The 22,377-nt window shown below is 38.6% G+C and overlaps 1 protein-coding gene across 1 annotated transcript in view; it reads left to right on the forward strand.

Annotated features, from left to right (window-relative positions):
• Positions 1 to 22,377, forward strand: part of PRKCH (protein kinase C, eta) — a 261,067-nt gene that overhangs the window by 2,590 nt on the left and 236,100 nt on the right. The gene's annotated exons all lie outside the window — the stretch shown is intronic.

Below are 22,377 nucleotides of genomic sequence, written 5' to 3' on the forward strand. Positions count from 1 at the left end.
TGCAGGTGTCCCTTCGACATGATGATTTCCATTCCTTTGAGTATACACCCAGCAGTGAGATTGCTGGATCATATGGTAGTTCTGTTTGAGGAACCTCAATACTGTTTTCCATAACCAGCCTAACTTACTTTGTGGAATTTTAAGTGGACTAGAGAGGAATATCTAAAATACATTTAGAGATTTACATTTTATCTTGTGAGTTTCTGGATACGAAATAGAAGTGAGAATAAGAATCTGAATGGAATTATTAAATTAGTTGTCTGATTACGAGTTAGGTTGGGCAAAGCTCTAGAGGAACTGGGTTCTGAAGTAGGGTGGTATGGATTGGCCAATGGCCAGGAGAAGCATGTCTTCCTGGAGAGAGCCTAGACTAGTGAGCCTTCTTACCCTTAGTGTGCACATTTGAATCACCTGGGGAACTTTTAAAAATCCTCCCTTTTTTCCCCAGTGTGCAGTCATGGTTGATAACCTGTGGCCTAAATGAAGAAAAAGAGATGAGGAATGGAAGAAGCTTAAGTGTAGGAAGACCCAGGTTACCTGACTAGGTGGCATATGCATAGATGCTTATTGTTCCACTGGATGAATAAAGATTCAAATGTAAACTAGATTTCTGGATATATAATTGTCTTAAATAATTATACTTAGATGTTTAATATAACTCACTGGTGGTGTTTTGAAAACATGAGTCTTTGGTAGGATAGAGTCAGCATTTAAATGACCTTGAAACCAATGATTTGTCAGGCATTTATATTCAATTAGAGTGCAGAGCTTTTTTCTTTTACTCTATTAATTTATTATTTTATTATTTTGTCCTTTAAAATAATAAGCATATAACAGAGAGCTAGAAAATGTTTCTGGTATTTTGAAACTGTGAGGATAGGATAGAATGGACAGAGTGTTATTTCTTTTTCTTTTTAAGAAAATAATCTTTTCAAGAAAACATTTGGAAATATATAGAACACTTATTTTTTAAATTATCCTTTACAGATCAACAGGTGCTTTCAAAGTTCAGGATTACAGAAATACTTATTTTATATCTGTGGCATATTAAATTGAAATGTGTAGTTTATTCAGACAGTTGTAAGTGGAGTAATTGAATTTACTCCATAGTAAATTTATGTGTGTTGCAAATTGCTGACTTTAAAAAAACCTAGCCACTTAGTTTTTGCTAGATAATGAGAAGAGGATCTAGCTGTAGGTTTACTTGTAAATTAGAAGATACAAAAACAGAAGGTACTTTTATTATTAGAATAAAACAAAAAGTTGTTATGCTTTCTGGCTTAATGTATTTTCTAAGTATCAAGAAGATAATCATTAACATTGATTTTAGTACCAATTTTGTCGTTATTCTCTGCTAAGCTTGGTGGGAGAAGTGGTTAGATCTGTTTTAGGCAGTATATTCCTAGTACTAAGCACAGTGCCCGATGTGGAATAGACACTCAGATTTTTGTTTACTAACTGTACATATATTATTCTGTCAATCTGCATAAAACCTAAGGAGGTGATGGGATATAGCTAAAGAAGTTCTTAAATGGAAATTCATAGCATTAAAAACTTAGAAAAGAAAATCTGAAATCAAAGATGTAGGTTTGTATTTTAAATAGAAAAGAAGAGCAATTGAACCTAAAGTAAGCAGAAAGTAGGAAATTATAATGATAGCAGAAGTCAGTGAAGTAGAAAACAGAAAAATGACAGAGAAATCAGTGAAACAAAAAGCTGGGCTTTAGGGGGAGGGGAATCAATAAAATTGATAAAACTTAAGCCAGAATGATCAAGAAAAATGTAGAAGACGCAAATTACCAATATTAGGAATGAGAGAGGGAACATACATATAGATCATATGGACATTAAAAGGATAATAAGGGTATACAGTCATGTGATGCTTAACAATAGGAAAATATGGTTCTGAGAAATGCATCATTAGGTGATTTTGTTATTGTGTGAACATTGTTTAGATAAATTCTTCAACTTAGATAGTATAGCCTTTACACATCTAGGCTATCTGGGTCTATTGCTCCTAGGCTAAAAACCTCTACAAGATGTTACTGTAGTAATACTGTTGGCAATTGTTAACTTGCTGGCTGCAATGCCACTAGGTGATAGGAATTTTTCAGCTTCATTATAATCTTATGCATAACCACCATTGTATATGCAGTCTGTTGTTGACCAAACGTTGTTATGCAGCACATGACTGTATTACAAACAATTTTATGCCAGTAAATTCCACACTTCAGGTGAAATGAACAAATTCCTTGAAAGATGCAAACTGCCAAAATTCCTTCAAATAACTTTAATAGAATTATAGTTATTAAAGTAATTGAATTCCTAGTTAAAAACCTTCCACAATGCAAACTTAAGGTTCCTGATGGCTTTACTGGTGACTTCTATGATACATTTAAGGAACAAATACAAATACTACCAACTCTACACAAACCCTTTTGGAGGATAGAAGAGAAGGAAACACAACTCAACTCATTCCATAGGCCAACATTACCCGTATACTGAAACCTGTAGACATTACAAAAAATAAGAAAACTACAGACCAATGTCCTTCATGATCATATATGAACAAATTCTTAAAGTTTAGCAAACCAAACCCAGTGTTATACCAAATGGATAGGGCATCGCGACCAAATGGGTTTTATGAGTAGGAATGCAAGGTTGATTTAGCATATAAAAATCAGTGCAAATTTTCATATTGATAGAGTAAAGATGAAGATCTATATGATCATCTCAATAGATTTAGAAAAAGTATTTGACAAAATTCAATGTCTATTCATGATAAGAACCCTCAGCAAATTAGGAGTAGAAGGGAACTTCTTCAATCTGACAAAGGACATCTATGAAAAACCTACAGGTATCATCTAAGTGATGAAAGAATGAACATTATTCCCCTAAGGTCAGGAACAAGGCAAGGATGTCTGCTCTTTCACTTTTATTCAGCATTGTACCGCAGGTCCTGATCAGTGCAATAAGACAATTTAAAGAAACAAAATACATGCAGATTACAAAGGAAGAAGTAAAATCATCTTTATTAGCAGACAAATGATTGTAGAAAATTCTAAGGCATTTACAAAAGGGCTCCTTTTGAACCAACAAGTGAGTGCAGCTAGGTTGCAGGATCCAAATCAATATACAAATATCAGTTGTATTTCTGTATACTAGCAGTGAACAATTGAAAACTGAAATAAAAAATACCATTTATAATAGCATCAAAAATATGAAATTGGATACATTTGTTAAAAGATGTGCAAGACTTTCACTGGAAATGAGAAAACATTGCTGAAATAAAGACCTGAATAAATGGAGAGATATACTATACTTGTGGATAGGAAGATTCAATATTGTTAAGGCCTCAGTTCTTCCCAAATTATTTAATAGATTTAATGCAGTCCTAATCAGAATTTCAGTAAGCTTTGTCTTAGAAATTGAGAGACTGATTGTAAAATTTATATGGAAGGTCATACGACCTAAACTAGTCTAAAAATAATTTTGATAGGGCTGAACCCGTGGCTCACTTGGGAGAGTGCGGCGCTAGGAGTGCAGTGGCGCTGGGAGAGCCGAGGCTGCAGGTTCAGATCCTATCATAGGGATGGCCGGTGTGCTCACTGGCTCAGTGCAGTGCGGACGACATCAAGCCAAGGGTTGCAATCCCGTTACTGGTCACACACACACAAAATAAATAAAATAAAAAATAAAAATAATTTTGATAAAGAACAAGTTGGGGGACTTACACTATCTGATTTCAAGGCTTACTGTAATGCTACCATAATCAAGATAATGTGGTACTGGAGTAAAGAGAGTCAAATAGATCAGTGGCATAGGAGAGAGTCCAGAAATAGATCTACACATATATGATCAATTGATTTTTTGACAAAGGTGCTAAGAAGGCAATTCAATGGGGAAATGATAATCTTTTCAACAAGTGTTACTTGAACAACTGCATAGCCATATGCAGAAATATGAGCCTTGATCTTTATTTCACACTATATAGAAAAATTAATTTAAAATGGGTTATAGACCTAAATGTAAGAGTTTAACTGTAAAACTTTTATAAGAAAACCTGAAAGAAAACACAAGAAAACCTTGGGTTCAGCAAAAATTTTTAAGATAGGACACAAAAGGCCCCAACTATTTTTTAAAAATCAGTAAATTGGACTTTATCAAAATTAAAAACTATTGCTTCTCAAAGGATGTTTAAGAACATGAAAACACAAGCCACAGTCTGAGAAGAACTATTTGCAACATGTAAGTCAGGCAAAGGACTTATAACACAAATATATATAAGAACTCTTACAACTTAATAATAGTGAGAAAAATACCCAGTTTAACAATGGGTCATATATGGAATAGGCATTTTAAAGATGCTCAAAATCAATCATTAAGGAATGCAAATTAAATCCAAAATGAGATATCAATATACTCCCACTGGAATGGCTAAAATTAATGACTGAACATATCAAGTGTTGGTGAGGAAGTGGAGCAACTGGAACTCTCATATACCACTGTTAGAACTGTGAAATGGTACAATCATGCTTAAAAACAGTTTGGTGGTTTCTTAAAATATTAAACATGTACCTACCATACGATCTGTCTACTCTTAAGTATTTACTGAGAGAAATGAAGCCATTCTTACAAAGACTTCTCTGTTCATGAATGTTCATAGCAGCTTTTATTTTAATAGCCCCCAAACTGGAAACAACTCAAATGTCAATCAACAGATGAATGTTTAAACAAATTGTAGTGTATCCATACAATGGAATATTACTCAACAATAAAAATGATGAATTATTGATGCATGCAATAACATGGATGGACCTCAAAGTAATTATGCTGAGTGAAAAAAACCTAGACTAAAAAAAGTACATATGGTATCATTCCATTTATGCAAAATTCTGAAAGTAAAAATTAGTCTGTAGTGAAAGCACATCAGTGGTTGCCTGGGAATGTGGAGTGGAGGTGAGGAAGAGATGGATTGCAAAGGAGGCACAAGGAAACTTTTGGGGGAGATTAATATATTCATTATTTTGGTTGTGATGATGTCTTCACAGTTATAGACATATGTCAAAGCTTATCAAATAGCTCAGTTTAAATTATATGACAATAATACCACAAACAAGCTGCAGAAAAAATTAGGTTTTATCATCCATATTTTATTAAAGATGTTAAGTAAGAAACTAGTAAATGACGAGATAGGATCTGAGCCAAATCTGACTTTTGAAAACTACATTGTCTCTTTACTATAGAAAATATTTATCAGAGTAGGAGTGTAAAAAACAAAATCACAATGAAACAAATTAATTAAACTGGTTTTTGACTTTTGGACACAGCCCCCATTTCTAAATTACCACTTAGTTTTTTCTGCTGCTTCTAGAATTTGTTTATTTTGAGTAATTTCTTGGACTTCTGGAAACTGAAGGTTTGCCTAAGTTAAAAACCTATTTCCTTCTTTCCTTTTGGTTCTCTGACTTTCCAAATGAGGACTGGCATCTAATACTTAATGAAGAGCATTGGGGACATGGGGGGAGGCAGGAGGAACTGGAGGCTGCGTCACGGAAAGACCTTGGCACCCCCTCAGGAAGGAAGGACCTGCTTGGCGGCATCCCAGGCTGTTTTCCTGGTTCAACCCTCCTGAAGACATTCAGTTCTCTGCAGTCCTGGAGGGCTTCTTTCTCTCAATTTCTCAGTGAGTTACCTGTTTTGTAGTTCTGTCAGGTAAATATTTGTTGAAAGAATGAAACTTTATGTGATTTGGGGCAAGTAAAGTGTTAAGTACTTTGGGAACATCTGTCTTTAAATATTTTGTTCATCTTTCTAAAAGAAATAAAAATAATTGGGAGTGACCAAAACTACAGTATTCCTCTCTTAAATCAATCAATGACATACCAAAATGTGCTTGAAAGACTGGGCCAGATTTTTATGCCTTCCGAAAATGGTAATGGATCGAAAACCTTGTATATGGAAAATTCCCTGGTTACCACTGGGCATTCACTGATTATCTTTTCCCTTGATTCCTAGGTCCAGGTGCGTGAATTTATAGCACCAAAATTCTCCCAGATTCTCTATCTAGTGGTTTATTCTCTTTTGTACTTTGTAGTGCAGGTATTTATTCTCACAATTGATTTTTTTTTTTCTGAGCCAATTGGTTAGGAATGTCTAACACTGACTGATCAACCCATGGTGTTTTAGGGGAAAAACGTATTTTAGAATCTCTAGGGAGGTGTATTCCACTCTCTGGAGTTGCATTGGCTGTATAATGTCTTCAGTTTCATTGTAGGAAGAATTTTGCTGCAGTGGGGCTGGCTACTTCTCATCATGCAGGTTGTGGCTCACATGTTTTAACCCTCAGAGTGCATTCTCCTGCCCAAGTCATCATCTTGTCACCCTTCATTGCAGTCATCACTCTCTGAGATCATTTTGTTAACCACGCTGCTTACTATGCCTTCCTTTTTTAGTATAAACGCTTCAAGAGCAGGGACACCACCTCTTTTATTCACTGTTCTGTGCAGTGGTGAAGCATGAAATATTTAGACCACTAAATATTTATCGTAAGAATGAAATTTGATGTGATTTGGGGGCAAGTAAAGTGTTAAGTACTTTGGGAACATCTGTCTTTAAATATTTATTCATCTTTCTAAAAGAAATAAGAATAATTGGGAGTGACCATAACTACAGTATTCCTCTTTTAAATCAATCAATGACATACCAAAATGTGCTTGAAAGACTGGGCCAGACTATTATGCCCTCCAAATATGGTAATGGATCGAAAACCTTGTATATGGAAAATTTCCTGCTTTTGCTTCATTTTAAAAATGATTTTTTTTTTTTCCTTTTTGTCTTTTTTCATGTCCGGCAACGGATCGCAACACTCAGTGTCGCGCCTGGACCGGACCGGACCGGCAACGGGATCGCAACCCTCGGTGTTGCGCCCGCACCTTGCTCAGCCAGTGAGCGGCCGGTCTGTATGTGGGATCCGAACCCTTGGTGGGAGCGCCGCCACGCTCCCAAGCGGCGCACTGTAGCAGTGCGCCACCGGGCCGGCCCAAAAGACTATGATTTTTAAACCTGTCTTATTTCACTTGTAATTTTTGAGCCCAACATATTAAATTCAGGGCAGAAGCAAGAATAAGCATTTAAAAGGTTGTACTTCAGCCTAGGAGAGGAATGAGGTTGGTGGGTGGAGCATGAATCATTTTATCTTATGCAACTCTCAGTGCAGTTTTGATATCTAGCAAGTGTTTAGAATGGTGATTAGAGGTGATGGTAAAAGTGCATAACATTTTTGAGGTGAGTAGCATTCACTTAGAATGAGAGTGGTACCTTGGATTTTCTGTAGCCTCTTTTTTAATTTTATAAAACAATTGACTAGATCATGTCCCTTTTTTTTGTTGACTGCTTAGCTCTGTTTTATTAGAATGTGATAAAAATGAGGCCTGAGTGGAAACTCAGTCTTTGACTGCTATTTTCCACTCTTATCATTACTCTACCCAAAACGGTCTTTCTCGGTCTGGCCAGTTAGCTCAGTTGGTTAGAGTGTGGTGTTGTAACACCAAGGTCAAGGGTTCAGATCCCCATACTGGCCAGCTGCCAGAAAACCAAGAGTCTTTCTCAGTTGCCACACCGATAGTCATTGCTTTCCTTAAAACTTTTCCATGGTTTCTTAGTGTTTCCTTAGAATCCTGAGATCTCCATTTCCACCCTCCCCTGTACCCTGAAAGAATGCACGTATGAATGGATTGGCCTCTCATGGAAGTGTGTGATATTGGTCAGGGGGGTTCGGGGTATAATAGTATGGGGGGTTAACTAGGATTCATCTGCTTTGCTCTTGTGGTATCTACTCCAACAGACTGTTATATGTTTCTATTTGAAATGCCCAGCCCTGGGGTGAGCATTTGTCCTCTGTTGAGCATATACTGTAGACCAGGTGTTGTGCTCTACCCTGGAAAGACAAGGAGACAAGACAGACATGGCCATTACTTCACAGATGTTGTAGTTCCACAGGGAGAAATAGATTGGGGATAAAAAAACCAAGAACAACCAGAAAATTACAGAACAGAAGTAAGTACTCAGATCCTTGTTAAGTACCTGGTTTGGGGAGGTCAAGAACATCTACCTGGAGGGAAAACAGAGAGCTGATTTTTAAGGCCCCAGCATAGATAGTTACAGCAAGCTTCAGTTAAGCGATTGTGAAAAATCTTTCCTCAAAAGAAGAAAAGGAATTCTAACTTGATAATGCTTTTCCAGAGAGATTATCACAGATGCCTGTGAAAGGTAAATGTTCCTGATCCATCCACAGAAATATTTCCATCTTTGAAAATTTTTGGAGGGAACTAAGTTTTGATGCCTGTGAACAGATGACCTGTAAGAACTTTTGACTCACAAAGGCAGAAAGAAGTGACACGGTATTTGAACCATCAGATACCTTAAGATTTTTCTAGATCATAAAAGAAACCAGCCAAAGCATCTCTGTTGCCCTAGCTCATGGGAAGTGTGAAACACACACACACATTTAATACATATCTACAAAATATATATACTTATTTAGATTTGTTTAGGTATATATTAATTTATCAATTTGTAAATATATTAACTTAGATATATATTTACTTAGATATTTATTTGTATATATATTTGAGTCCTAGAATTTCAGAGAAAGCTAGCTTACTAGTAAATATATGGGGAATTAATTTTTACAGCAAATTATTTTAACTATCCAATAAAAAAACTCTTTATAATTCAGCATGCAGCTTCCAGCAATATATGAGGGCTGTGCTATAGTGGAAGTCACAGCTGGGTTCAGGGTGTGACTTTGTCACATATCAGCTGTGACCTTAGACAATCCTCTACTTATCAGGGTCTCAATTCCCTGATTTATATCATGAGGGGGTTGCACTAGAATCTCTCTAAGGACCCTTCCATCTCTAAAGCCTCTGCCTCCATGTGTTAGGCAATTACGTCATTTCTTCCCTTTTGGAGTAACTGGTTTGGTTTTAAGCAGTCAAAATGAATGATGTCTTATCTAAGTTGGTAACTCCTAAGGATTAAATTGATCCAAATCTAAATTGCTCAGGCTTGGAGAGGACATAGCTCATGTCTAAGTGGCTGGTATAGCATTGACAGTGATGTTGGTATTATTTTCTTGGCTTAGAATCAGCCTTAAGGAAATACAGTGGGTCCTCATTTCCAGCCATGCAGTTCTATTTCTTGATTTACACTAATGCCCTCCTTGTTCTATGGGATGATTGTAAGTTATGTCCCTGTTACCTGGAGTCAGAGAGAGACTGAGAATCCCACCAGTTAAGCTTTTGCTAGAAGCTATTCTCACTGACATGCTAATTAAAGCTTTGTAGTCCCCAAGTGTCTGTAGCCACCAGTCTATATATCCACCCTAGGTGATGACAAATACTATAAGTCACTTAGGACAGACATTTTAATTAGATGGAGGAATGAGCCTAAGGGTATTGGCTATCATAGAGTTTAAGTGCTATGCTGAAGAATTTTATGAGATGGGAAATTTTTGCTGAGAATCATGGTACTTTCCAGAGAGATTTATCAAGATTATTATGGTAGTGTGTTTCTGCAGCACCAGTAAATTAGAGCAGTGTGTGTCAACGCACATAGGACTTTTGTAGTAGAAAACTGCTTAATAAGGTAATCACCAGCAGTGCTTTTATTATGTGCTGACTTCCTGAAAGTTCCTTTGATTTTGTGTAAGTTTTTCCCTTACATATCTTTGACCTCATAGAGAGAGAAATGCTTAAAAGTTTACCAAAAATGTTAGTTTGTGCTTGTGGTTAAAGAAAATTAAGGAATTTGCTGGAGGATAGAACCATGGTTAACATGAGCCCCTCATAATTGCATTAATAAAATGAGTCATATGGGACCAGTGTGAGCATGTTCTTTACCCGGCCCTGTATACCCAATTTCAGACCTATCCCCTGCTCTCCAAGCACTTAAACCCAAACCACAAAGCTGCATTTTCATTTGTAAGTCTAATTTATCTCTTGTACTTGCATAGCACTGTATCTGCATCTCTCTCGTAGCACTTTAATATGATGCTGTGGCCTGTGTCACACTGGGCTTTGGTTTTCTCGTCTGTGATGTCAGAGCGCTGGGTAGTCTGAGCTCTGTGGTCCCTTCCAGCATCAGGCTTTTTTGGTTGTAAAGTTGGTCCCATCAGACAATGAAAAATCTTCCCCCTTCTGAAATACCTTCTGTAGACTGTTCTGCGGATACTCAGATTTGTTCTGGGCTCTGAGATTATTTTTTGGAATAAAAAGCACCTGAAAGTAATACATGTATTACCATAATTCCCTAAACAGAATGCAGTTTTTAATTTGCAAGCCATACACCTCTTAGAAGCTTTAATATACACTATATTACTGTTGTTTCATTGGGGTACAGAAGAATTGAGAGCAGGTTCCACCCTAAAGCAGTGCTTCTGAAATTGTTTTGAGCTCTGGATGCTTTTAGTGATTGTGAAAGCTATGGACCCCGTTTCTAGAAAAATGCACATATATGCATAATGATGATATTCTGGGAACAATGCCATCAGATTAGTAGTCCCCTGAAGGATGATCATGGACTCAGGGCTGAGGTTAAGAAACTCCATTTGAAACGTGTCAAAGATAAAGCTTTTATTAATTCCGAACTTCCAGGGGATGGTTCTCATATTTTCCCCTGTGTTTGAGGACATTTTCATTTCAATTAATTCTAGGAGACAGTTAACTAGTAAAAAAAAAAAAAAAAGAGAAGCTACACATTTTGGAGAAAAAGGCGTGCTTTAAGGAATGTGTTCTTACTTCTGGTTCCTATACTAAATGATGACCCATTTTAGGACATATTTGGTTGTGTTATTTAGGTATTTTCAAAAGCCTCTATTTTTGAAGGGGTTTCTTTGAGGTTTGCAGCAGATAAAAAGTTAAAAAAAAAAACTAGGACAGTTTGAATGACCTTGGATTGATATATAAACCTTTTGTTAATATAGACTTTGGTTAATATAAACTTTCTCCCTGTAAAAAGAGGATTTATCTGTTTTGTGAACTTTTTCTTTTTTAAAACCATTTATCCTCTTTTCGAGCTGTCATGGGCATTATGGTGCATCGCTGTGTTGGTCCAAGACAAAACAATGAGATTGGGGAAGCTTGTGGGCTCCTCCTACCCTTAGAGCCCTGCTCTCCCATGGCCTGGATCTCTCTGAGCCGGTGGGTTTTCTGGTCTTCTCTTGAATTCCACTTTCTCCCTTGCTGACATTGTGTCAGCAACCTGATGATGGTGGAAGCTGAGCTGAATGGAGATCTTTCAGGGAGCAGCCCCCTAGCTAGTTAGGGGTAAAGGTAGACTACAGCTCTCTGGACTTCAGGTCAAGATTCTTTCCTGACTCCCCCCCAGCGTGTGGTGGCAGCAGAAGGAAAGCCATCCAATCATTTTTAGATGTTTATTGAGCACCTACTGTACTGGCATGGCACCCTTCCAGGTGATACAGATAAGGCAGAAAACACAAGACCCAGACTCTCGGCTCTCTCAGAGCTGCCATTCTTACACAGTATGCTAAAACACAAGCAAACACGTGATTAAGAAAATAACACATGGTGGGTAGGGGCTAAGTGGAGAATAAATCAGGGTGATGTGATTGAGTATGACAAGGGGCTAAGTGGAGAATAAATCAGGGTGATGTGATTGAGTATGCTTTACCTAGAGCAGTTAGGGAAGACTGTACAGAGAGGGTGATATTTTGGCTGAGACCTGAGTGATAAGAAGCAAGCAGCCATGTGAAGGTCAGAGAAAGAGCATTCCAAGCAAAGGGAACAGCTCAGGTCAAGGCCTTAAGGTGGAAACAAGGTTGGCATGTGGAGGAACAGATAGAGTTTAGTGGCAAGAGGATCAACCTTGTGTCAGCAAGCTTTCTCCCAACCCAGCTCTGCTACCTCATATGAGTGTGAACAGTGAGAAAGTCCCTTCATCTCTCTGTTAGTTTTCTCCTCTGGGAAATGGTGCTCATGTTAGGTACTTTGTAGGCTTGGTGTGAAGATTAGATTTAATGCAATTAAACACTCTCAGCATAAAATTGGCCCTCAAGAAATGGTAGCTTTGGTTGCTTTTAATCTCCCAAGGAAGTGAGGTGTTTTATTTTAATTGAACATAATTGATTATACATATTTGTGGGGTACAGAGTTCAATACCTGTGCACAATGTGTGATGATCAAGTCAGGATGGTTAGCATAATCATCATTACAAAACAAAATCAGGAAATGAAGATTTTGACAAGAGCCTTCTGAGTAGAACCATATTGGCCAAGGAAAGACATGTAGAGGGTTGCATTTTAGACAATGGATGTAGTAATAAAAAAGTTTCCTCTGGAATGGAGTAGAGTCTAGTCTTGTTGGTACCCCTCTAATGACATCATAGGACCATCCATGTTTTCTAAGGAGAGAATGGGGAAAGGATACCAAGACTCTGAAGTTTATTCCAGATTTTCAAATTTCTGAAAGAGATATTTGTTTTCTGTGGACTCATAATATTAATGGAAAGTTTCAATAATTTAGAGGAATAGGATAATTGTATTGCAGTGATATAATTGATAGGACCCCAAATGTTTTTACTTTTTACGAAACTAAATTTATTGATGAGAGTTAGTAAACTGCAATAATCATAAAGGAAGTAAACCTTAACCACCGTGAATAACTATATACAGTTGATTCTTGCTTACTTCTGAAATCTCGTTTACTTTGTTGATTATAATTTTGTGAGTTAACTTTTGATATTTTTGCCTATTTTGAATAGTTTTGGATAATGACTATTCTGGTGTCTCTCTGAATATTTCTGATCTTCCCTTCAATATTTGTTTGGTTGACATTTAATGTAAAAAGACTCATTAGCATTTGCCTAAGTCACATAAATTAGGATGCAGAATCTATAATTATGGGCCAATAATATACAAATACAGGCTTTGAGGAATATTTATTGGACAACTACCATAATTATGAGTGCATCATAGTGTGATGGTTGGGTGTGAGCCAGATTGGGGTTCAACTATTAGTTCTGCCTCTTATTAGCAGAGGTAATTTAACTGCAAGCCTTAGTTTTCTCATCTGTAACATAATACCTACCACCCAGGGTCATGCGAGAACACAGTAAGGACTCATGTAAACCATCTAGCTCAGTGCGTGACACATACCACCACAGAAAAGTTATTTATTGTCAGTGTCTACCCTCAGCACTTAACTATGAACTCATGGGCCGAGCCCTTTTTTGAAATTAACTCTGAAAACAGTAAGACATTTATTTACAGAGAATTTTAGAGTTAGAAGAGATTTTTGAGTACAACTTTCTTACTGTTTTTGCTTTTTATTTAAGATTCTGGAATGCAACTCAATAGATTTCTAGTTACTGGTGGTAGGGAAGATGGTTACCTTATCCAGGAATCATAGGGATTTGGGGTAAATTCTGCACATATGTCCACTCCAACAGATCTGCAAGGAATATGGGAAAATGAAGTTGGAATTACTGTAGCTATAATGTTGGCCAAAGTTAGTTTATGGAAAATGTTGAAATTGAATCTGTTGTTTTTCTCATTTAGTATTGAACAGATAGAGGGTTCTGAGTTAGTTTAAACCAACACACCAGAAAGCATTACAGTTGCAATATTTAGTTGCAAAAGAGTGAAGGAGCCCTTTGGAAAGCTGAAGTAAGCACTTTTATTGCTGCAATTAAGGGAAATGATGGTAAACAGCCTCTTTCAATTGGCATTAAAATATGTTTCTCTTGATTTAAGTTCGAGTATCTAATACTAGTCGTTCAATGTGAATTGTTCTCTCGTGCTTTCAAGGAGAAACTAAAAGTGCATCATTTAAACGTAGATTTATGGATGAAATCAAGGGCAATCACAATTTTGATTTGGTTTGCAGAAAAGGTGAGGTACTTTTTTTCCTATATGAATTCATTTTAGGGCGATTATTCCTACTTTTGTCTGTTGACTGGTCACTTGTTCGGGGTGCTCGATCTTTCACAGTTGATTTTAAGTTAGAGGTTTCTGAACTGTATGTATTTAATTTTTTAGAACAAAAGTTTCATGTGCTGCAGAGTAAGGCACAACAGTATTTGCATTTGATGTGGAGCCCAGCCTTGGTTGTGGTTGTTCAGAAGCCTTTGTTAGCTCTTCGGCTGTGCAGAGAGTATCTTGTTTTTGAGGCTCCCTGCTGGGCTGTGTCGCCTTCTCGTCATGCACATCCGGTACCTGGGTTGTGTTGTATTGATTTACTGGGGCGCTGCTGTTGCAGATGTCTGGGGGTGAATGTGAATGTGTTTGTGGGTATCTGCTCTCACTTCGGCCCCTGACTTGCTATTTTCAGCCCAGAAGTACTGCTGTGTGAGTACTGGGGACCCTCAGCCTTCCCCCAGCACCTGGCAAAGTGCCCTACACATGGTAGAGATTCAGGAAACATTTGTAGAATGAAGAAATTCCTCATTGTTCTTATGTCCAAATCAGGATTCAAACACTGTCATTGTACTGGCTAGCTGCCAAAAGAAAAACACACACACACACAAACACAAAAACCAAAAAAAAACACTGTCATCTATACTACTTTTTCTAAAAGAATTTCCCTTTAAAAATTTATATGTTGGATATAGATGTTACTACATTTTGGGGCAGGGGGGTAGAAATGTGTGAGTTTAAGAGCAGCCTCAAGATTAGTTTAGAGAGAATAAATATACCAGTATGGTTTTTATTCCCTTGATTATTTAAATAAGTGTAAAATGTATATGAAAGGACTAGCTGAATCTCAGGTTCCCCAAATAAAATGTTAACAACTTTCATTTGGATGATTAGAGATGGATTTCAAAATAGGAAAAACTGAGAGACTTAAACTGTCATCTGGTATAGCAGATGTCAGGAAAAATTAATGACAGCCTGCCCTTGGTAAGAACAGGACACCAGTGAGGGGCATAAGCTAGATCAAGGTATAACTGTGACCTTGAAGTAACAGTTGCCATTTAAACTCATATTTCTTAAAATATCCTGTTCTGGCAAAATAAATAAATGACTCCTGAAGTTGCCTCATTAGGACTCCAATATACATTTTTTCCTCTTTGAACTGAGTTTCTGATGCATCGTGGTTGACTCTCTCCTGTATTTTGGTCCTATAGAACTTGTATATGTAGAATTTCATTTTCAAACAGGAAAAATAATGATTCCTATCTAGATATTACAGTCTTTCCATTAATATTTTGAAGTCAGATTACATAGCGACAGCTCTGCTTGAATGAAGCTTATGTTAAAATGAAGAAACCGTCTGAGAAAATTGGAAGAAAAGATAATGAAGTCTCTCCACTGTCCTCGTGAAGCCCCTCACTCATGTCTGACTTCTCCCTCCCATTAGTCTTTAGTAGGACCCCTTATCTCCTTACAGTTCTTCTACTTGGGCCATTGTTTTGGAAGGTCTCAGGCTAGAGGTAGAGTTACAATCAGGGAGAACTTGATTTTTTCCTAGCATCCAGTTATTCTCTGTAGGCCTTGAAAGAGGTGATGTTCGAGTTCAATCTTCAGGGAAAGTCAATTTTAACCAGGTTTAAGGTGGTATAAACTCCTTTTCCCCCTTTTCCTCTTGGAGATTTATATTTTTTCCATGGAATTTTCACTTGTACAGGTTATTTTACACAGGACTAACAACACTTAAGTGCTTTTCAAAAGAAAACTGTACCTGGTTCATGCCATTGTTAGGAACTTGCTTCATGAGAACAGAGGCTTTGTCTTGGTCCCTGTTGAATTCCCAGGGCATGGCTCCTGGTAGGTGCTGAATAAATACTAGTTGAATTGGACACCTTAAGGTGAGGCATGAGAAAGTGTTCTTCTCTTTCCCCAGAGGGTGGCAAAAATCAGTGTGACAGTTGAGACTTGCATGGGGGTGGTCCTGTGAGGTCCTAAGCCCAGTGACCTGCCTCTGTAGTGTAACTGGGCTGTCTCATGGGAGGGGCAGAGCATAGTCTAGATGTCCAACTCTGTGTTCTGCACAGGAGTGCCAAACTCATTTGCAGGTAAAGGGAGTGCCCTTTAAAAGCCTAGACTAATAATTAAACTCAGGCAGAAGGATGGTAAAGGTGGAGCTAACTCATTTATTAGCATATAATATGATCGACCTAACTCATATAAATGAAGATTGTTGTGGTTTGTCTTTTCCTAGCTGCAGAAAAGGCTTGGAGAGTTGCCCTTCATTATGAATTAGTCAATGAGCAGCTGCTTGAAGATCTGAAAATACTAGAATATGTCATATCTATAGGCTTTATCCTTAAATTAATTACAGATTTTTAGCTCTGAATATGTGAAGTTAATGATTGACTTGGTTTGGACTTTGAATTATCTGTCCCAGACCTGCCATTCCACTGGGCTTCATCACTGTGTGCTGTTGGTGTGAAGCCTTTGTTTTTCAGAGACCCATTTACACCAGAAGAATGGCACCATAAGTGTTTCCACAGGATTTCTGCCCTTTGCCTGTGTCACTGTTGTGGCTATACAGCAGAAGCCACAAGGCGGAGGTGTTTTAGTCTTCACTGAAAATGCAACAGATCTTTCCATTTCTCACTGCAAATTTTCCAGTGTGCTCTGGCCCACTGTGGTGTCTTAAAACCAGGTTTACTGATTACCACGTGAGAACTGATCATGAAATGTTCTAAATGATCCGTTGAAGACTGTCATCCAGAAAGGTTGTTTAGTGTTTCTCTGTACCAGCTAACATGAGACAATGCCATGTAGAACCTGCTGCTAAGGTTTGAGAACTGTGTAGCATCATTCTTAAGACAACGTGGGAAGCTTCAGCTCTGGAGAAGGCAATTCTGTCTCTCTTAGTTTCTCTATGGATCAACAGATATTGCTCCAAATGAAGTTGTTTCACTGATTTCTCTCACACAGACTTCTTTACTTTTTTCCAAGGGCTTACAGGGTTGCCTGGGATATGTTCACCTCTTAACTGTATTTTACATGCACTGCTTGGTTGGTGTTCACAGTGGAGCAGCTGCCAAAGTGATGTCGTTTTTGCACTGATAAATGAATAAATTGGCTTGGAGGCTTGTGCACTGTTGGGAGAATGGGCTTAATGTAACTTTAGCTATAACCCAAGTGAGAGATCTTTCGATAAAAAGGGCCCTTTAGAGAAATAGTGACCAGCTTACTGAAAAATAAGACAAAAAACTGGAATAGAGAAGATTTATTGACTGGGGACTGGTTGATTTCTCTTATAAAACCATAAAAGGACTAGACTATAAGAAAAAGAGTGTCTTAAATTTTGTTGGTGAGATTTTCATTCATTCTGGAGCTATGATAGAACAGAGACTAGAGAATGCAGGGCAGAATGACAGATTTCTTTATATTTTAATCTCAAACATGAAACATATATCTAATGTGCAAAAGTAAGACCTGGCCTTTTTGTAATCAAGCAATATTTTGAGTAATATTCATTGTGTAACAGCCTGTGTTACACTGTGAAATAGTAAAAATTGTTTTAAAAATACATGAGTACAAAGATATTTCAAAAGAGATGTCCATAACTTTGTTAGGCTGAAATGGGTAGAATTATATCTGGCATCAGGAAACTGATCTGGATTATTTAGAACAGATGTTTTCCAGGTTTATTTCTATGTGGAAGCACACCCTGACCCATTGGCTTTTTCCTGGGTCCAGGGCCCTGACAGTCAGTTCTTAAGTATGAGTTCTCTGTCCCCAGAATCTCATCATCTTTATGCTGCACAGGACCTGTATTTTGTAATAGTGGCTCCTTTGGATGGTGATTTCCTCAATGATGAAACTTCCAGGAACCATTTCCTCCCAACCCCTGCACCCTGAAATAATATGGGTAAGATGTAAGTAAGAAAACCATGAAGCTTGTAATTTGAAGGACGTGGCTTGCTTGTGTGCTTGGTAAAGAAGAGATATAGCTTGATTTCAGGTTGGTGATGAACCGAGTGATCTCTGAAACTTCCCTTAGCTATGAGAATTCTGATGTCATCCACTTTTGCCAGAGTTGCTGCTTTCATGACACTGGGTGCCTAAGAAGGGAATAAATATGAGAGACCTAGCGCCACTGAACCCGTGGAGAAGTAGGGTCAGGAATCGAGGTAGATGGTTGCCTGGCATTTCCCAGCCACATCTGTATGAAGTGTCTTGTGATGCAGAGACAGGTTGAAGGGTCCATTGTATGCCAGATGTTCCCACGAAAATAAGTTATTGAGTGACAGGTGTAGCATGCTGCAAACAGGGATTAGGGTGACAAATTTAATCTTCTTTTTCTTTTTTTGTTTTGTTTTGTTTTGGTGATTGTTGAATGAAGTGTGTAAGTAACTTACTTGAGAGAAAAAGAGCCACATGTAAGGCCCATGGAGAGTGCTGGTTGGTTGCCTTGCAACCAGACATCTTGTTTTCAGGCCTGTGGAGCCTATTGTGGGACTGTCCAACAGCTGCAGATATGGCTCAGGTGGCAATGGACCTGTATCCCCCGGGTTTGCTTGTGAACAAGATAGGCAGAGTGGTCACTTGCACTGACGAGTACTGACCCGGCTGACCTTTGCTGGCTGATTCTGTGTGCAACTTCTCAAAGTTCCTCCCAAGGTCTGCCTGTTTGACCTTCTGTTTTCACCAGATCCAGATTTCTAGCTCCTTAAGGCCAAAGGAGCTCAGAGATCATCCAGGACAAGGATTTTTTTGTACCCAGTGGCCGAGGCTAGGTTTGAGTGCACCCTGCTTCATGTGTTGGTTTTTCCATTTCCACTCTGGGAGAATGACTTATCGCTCGACCTCCTGAGAGAGCTTCTTTCTGTTCCTGTCACGATACGAGGCTGCACACTCATTCTCCCTCAGTTCCCCTTTCTAGTGTATTTCCTAACAAATCATTTCCCTCTGGCCACTATTTTTAGGGTGGCGAGTCCTGAGCTATTCACATACAGACGACTTCCCTTCTCAAACCCTTTTCTAGTCTCTCACCAGGATCTTAAGTCACCATCATCCCTTTGAGGCTGGAAGGAGCAGAGCACGTCCATAAGCATATTTAGTTTTTCCAGACTATGTAGGTTTTAGACTTTGAATAAACTACATAATTTGTAGCCTTTCCCCATCCAGATGCCACAACTTTCAATATTTGTATTTGGAGACCAGACTGATAGACCCCGAAACAGTAATTTGATGATGGTGGAGATCACCATAAACTGTGCGTACTGATGAGGATAAATGACCCATCACCGTGAGTCTCAACTCGTTCCTGCTCCCTTAGAGTTCTGCTGCAGCAGCAGGAGGGAGCAGAGAAGGGATGAACGGAGAGGCCACCGGGTCGGGGTGGGTCATGCACAATGACAGTAGGTGCTCAGTAAGGATTAATTAGGCGTCAGGCTAAGTTCTTCCCATGCAATAACTCGCTTAATCCTCAGAATACCTTTGAGATATATAGATTCTCTTACTATCCCCTCTTTATGAGGCAACCGCAGCCCAGAGAGGTTAAGATACTTGCCTCAGGTAAGTGATGGAGCTAGCATTTGAGTACCTGTGTGGAGCCACTAGGCTGTATTACACCTTCTTAGGGGGTAGATACGAGGCAAAACAAAGAACTCCTAGGTCTTTGCTTTTTAAGGGTCTGTGCTGCTTAATTCTGATAAAGTGATGAAGAAATGATTAAATGTTAAAAGTTTCTAGGGCTCTGGATAGGAAGGACACCTTAGATGTGTTGCATGTGCATCTGAGGCAGATGACAGGTCCCCAAATTGACAAGCCTGCCCTGCTCAAGAAAGACTTGTCAGGGTGGGCACTGATTCTCTTAACAATTTAATGAGTGAGGTATCAACTGATCACATAACACAAATTTGATTGACCTTCTCTGGGATTTATCTCCCCTCAAACACTGTGCTGGCTACACTATACATTTTTACCTTTGCTTTTATGCTCTCCAATCAAGCAATAAATTACTTAGTAATGTTATGATTGAATTTATCAGCACAAGCAGCTGCATAAAGTGTTGGGTATATTCTACAAACAGTGACTTGAGATAGTGTGAAATTTCCCCGTGCTTAAGGCGGTAGCCTATACCAGTGGTCTTTTGTTCCCTTCATTTTTTCCCCTTTTGAAAATTTAAAAATTAACTGTTACTTTGCCAATAGGTTCAACACTTCATTGGAGCAATTACTATGTGTCTGGGTTATGGTATACACGGGACATGCAGAATAAAAAGATAGGTTCTCTGCCCTCGAAGATCTTGTCTTACAGGGGAAACTATAAGATACACAACACTTTTACGGCACAGAGACTTTAACTTGTGTGTGTGATGTGGCCTTAATGCAGAACTTTCTAAAGGAATAAAGCTTTCATGACCAAAGCAAGCACGAGCAAATGTTTCACAACTTTCTACCTGTGTTTTGCTAACCCTTTCTTTTAATGTGGGCTTGATGTAAAGTCTACCCACAGTCCTGGACTTCAACCAAACAGCTATTATAGTAATGAACATTTAAATGACTTATTTTTCCTAAGCATTATAGTTTTCTCATACATCTTTTCATTCTGTCGTTAGCTCATGATGTTGATGTTGATGTTCTCAAGAATCATTTTTAAGCATTGTTTAGCAATGGCTTAGAAATTTTACCATATTTTATTTACTTTGGCTTGTCTGCCGCCTCTTTCTTTATAATCTGTTAGTGAACAAGGATACGTATTTCTAAAAACTATAAAGGGATTTTGGTAAATCTCAGGAGAGGCTTCATATTGCTGCTTATCTAAGGTAGTTTGGTTTATGCCAAGCTAAAGGAGGCAATACTGATGGCATTGCTTTTAAAACATGTAATTTAAAAAAATTGTTTTCCTTGGAGTCGTGGGGATGAGGTGCTACAGTTTAAAGCAGTTTTGTTGTGCTGGTAATTTTTTTTCTGATTATCTTCAAAGCTCAACAGAAAGGTGACTGCAGGTCCATTCATGCTTCTGTTCTTCACCTGCCTCCATGGGCTTTCTCCCGGGCATTGTTGCCCATACCCAGGTGCTTGACAGCTGGAGTAACTCTTGCCTTGCTGGGCTTACCTGTGATGTTTCTGGGCCTAATGCAGCTGGAGCATCTCTAGTTTATTCCCAAATCCCAATTTTGTGGAGATTTGTGCTCTAAATCAGATTCAATTACTGCTAAGTAGTGTCCAGTGTTAACTAGAGGCCATGGAATGTATGACACCTACTGCACGCCCTTTAGAACGAGGTGCTGGGTCCTTTGTATCAGAATCTGGCTAATAATGCCTCTCTCTGTTTTACACACTGGAAGCCTAATAGAACTAGTAATGAACCTCATTAGTAATTTATATTGGCAGATCTGAGGTTTCAGATGTTAAAACTATTTTACACCGTGATTGTTAACTTCATTCAGTCAGCGAGGGAGGATGCAACCACTTTTGCCAAAAGAGAAAAGAAGAGAGGACCCAGATTTTTCAGGGAATGGGATTAAATTGCACTTTAATGAGCTTGGCTGAGGCAGTGAGATGAGGTGAGGAAATTAATAGGCCTGGGGAGGAGAGTATCTCTAAGCTGATTCATCTAGGTGCCAAGAGAGCTGTAAGAATGCACAGAGAAATGCCCCAGTTCTTTTCCATTCCTCTTTCTGATAAGGTCTTAGGCCACTTTATTTGATGGTTAGCCTTCCAGTTTTATTGACACCGATCTGTTCTTACATCCTCCCAAACGACAGATGGTGCAAGTTGGTGCTTTCTGGGGATGGTGTTTCTCCCTGTGGTTGGTCACAGACAGAGCAGGGTGCCACAGAGAGGACTATGCTCCGGATAAGTTGTCGGTGGCTCACCCTTATTTAAAATGCTATGGGGGCATGTGGCCATAAAGTGGATTTTGAATGGATAGAAGGAAAAGTCAGGGAGGATGAAAACACCAGCCATTTGAACTCTGTGTGGTGGGTGGAGAGGCAGGTGGCAGTCTAACAAGGTTTTCTGTCTCTACTTCTGATGTCTGGGTTTGGGATGCAGCAAGCCACTTTTCTTCTTAGACTGTGTTACGACGAGGGAAGCTTCTTTAGTTCTTTATTGGGTCCAGTAAAAGGGCAGAACTTTTATTACTTGTGTTCTTAATTTTAGTTAGCCACACTGGGTTGGGTTGCACACCAGCCTTGGTATGTCACTTCTGTGGCTGACCTTATCCTCTTGTCTCTCTCTTCTGTCACTGTCACCAAAAGCCATTTTCAGTTAATATCACTTTTCTTATGAGTCCTCCAGGCTCAGTTAGGGTCACCCCTCAATCTTTCCACCCCCCTCTCTTAAGCTTCCATAGCAACTGGCGCTTCTCCCTTGCAGCACTTGCACATAATTATTTATAATTAGCAATTCATTTCCCTAGACTGGAAGCTTCATGAAGGCCGGGGCCAC

Source organism: Galeopterus variegatus, unplaced genomic scaffold (assembly GCF_000696425.1).
Source record: "Galeopterus variegatus unplaced genomic scaffold, G_variegatus-3.0.2 Scaffold221, whole genome shotgun sequence".
Taxonomy (NCBI): domain Eukaryota; kingdom Metazoa; phylum Chordata; class Mammalia; order Dermoptera; family Cynocephalidae; genus Galeopterus; species Galeopterus variegatus.